Below are 1,942 nucleotides of genomic sequence, written 5' to 3' on the forward strand. Positions count from 1 at the left end.
GTACTGGAAAGTTGAATAGGATTGGACCCTAAGGCTGCAATCCTATACACACTTACCTGGGAATGAGTCACATTAAACTCAAATGAGGCTTACTTCTGAGTAGGCATGCCTAGACTTGCACAGTAAGAGAATCTACAGTTCTTATCCCCAGGGCCTAGGAGAGGGGGGTAAAGGGGTAATTTGTACCTCGGCCCAGGGTCAAAAGGGAGGCCCAGGAACCAAAAGAGGGGGCCCAGAAATTTCCTGAGATCTTATGTTTTCCAATCTACTCAGACTTGTTGCCTGCACAGGATGATGGGGACACTACCACGACTGGTTGGCAACCTTCAGTCTCGAAAGACTATGGTATAAGCCTACAGCACCCGGTATTCCCAAGCGGTCTCCCATCCAAGTACTAACCAGGCCTGACCCTGCTTAGCTTCCAAGATCAGACAAGATTGGGCATGTGCAGGGTAACATGCCACATGGGTTAGTAGACCTGGGCTCCAGAGACTTTTCCAACTGTCTCTACCCTTGCACCACCCTGTTTTGCCCCTCCCTGCCCCCATTCTGCTCACCCATCAACACCCTCCCCCACTGTTTCATCCCTCCCCTTTTGCAAAGGGGCCCAAAAGAAACTTTGTACCCCCTGATAAAACTCCTCTCAGAGGCCCTGCTTATCCCCTTCTTGCAGTTGGAAGATGGGCGGAGAGAAAAGAGGCCACCAAGTTAGTTCACAGCTAAGGCAAGAGCTGAACTGGGATTTCTTAGTGCACATATACAGACCAATTTCACAAGAGCTACTTAAGGTGCTTCTGAGCTTTTCACCTGCACGTGTGAAGGAGATGCTGATCCACACCATAGCAAAGCCTCCAAATCTTCAGTTACATGTGATGGGCGCAATCCTAACCCCTTAAGTCAGTGCTTCCCAGCACTGACATAAGGGTAATGCAGCTCTGAAGTAAGGGAACAAACATTCTCTTACTTTGAGGAGGCCTCCATGAGTGCCCCCCAACTGCAGGATGCAGCACATGTCCCATTGGCACCTCTATGCCAGTGCTAGAAAGCACTGACACAAGGGGTTAGGATTGCACCTGATATCTCTGCTTAATATCTCAGCTGATACCCCTGAGAAATGATATGATCTCGCTCTTAAATGTAACAGTGGCAACAAGATCGGATTTGACCAGCCACTGGAAAATTCAAGCACAGCCTCTGGGGTGGCGAGCAGCTCTCCAAATCCCCTGCTTGCCCAAAGCCTTGGGTAGTTTCCAATGGAGAGGGGCAGAAATGGAAGGGACAGAAATCCGTCAATAGATTCAACAGCAACCAAACCTGTGGATCGAAGATCTGCATCGCACTTCGCAGCCTGCAGCATCGGGTGGGCCCCCCACCATAAGAGATCAAAGGGATCCACTGCTCCGTGGGTCTGGATTAGCACCCTGTGTGCTGGTGCTGCTGTTCAGAAGGAACGGTTTTGTTCCAGGAACTTGCTATGGATGGAGAGGCAGGTGAGGCAGAGCCTCCCTACCCCAGTCCTTCGAAAAGCAGTGCCGCGGGTTGGGTGTGCTTGAGCACCTCCCATGGCGACGGCGCTGCTTTTCGAAGGACTACGGTAGGGAGGCTCTGCCTCACCTGCCTCCCCGCCCACCTCCTATCCCTGTTTTGTCTGCTGAATATGGCAGACAGCACAGCAAATGTTCACGTGTACTTCTGAAAGCCTGAACTCGGCGTGCCTGGTGCGTATCCCCCTTTCCCTTCTTTCCTCCCCACACTGCCTGCTGCCCCTCCTTCCACTGGTCCTCCTTTCTCTCCTCCTCCTGGGTTTTCTGCCCTCCTTCCCTCCGCTCCTTTGTTTCCTCCCCCCCCCGCCTTCTTCTCCCTCCTCCTCCTCATCCCCTCCCGGAGATTTGGCCACAGGAGGGGCAGCGGTGGCTGGAGGCGGAGACAGACAGAAGCCTCC

General features: G+C 52.8%; 1 pseudogene; it reads right to left on the bottom strand.

The window, feature by feature from the left end:
* Positions 1–350: 350 nt before the first annotated feature.
* LOC136659554 (5S ribosomal RNA) lies at positions 351–468 on the bottom strand (annotated as a pseudogene).
* Positions 469–1,942: the final 1,474 nt, after the last annotated feature.

This window comes from Tiliqua scincoides, chromosome 8 (assembly GCF_035046505.1).
Source record: "Tiliqua scincoides isolate rTilSci1 chromosome 8, rTilSci1.hap2, whole genome shotgun sequence".
In the NCBI taxonomy this organism is placed as follows: Eukaryota; Metazoa; Chordata; class Lepidosauria; order Squamata; family Scincidae; genus Tiliqua; species Tiliqua scincoides.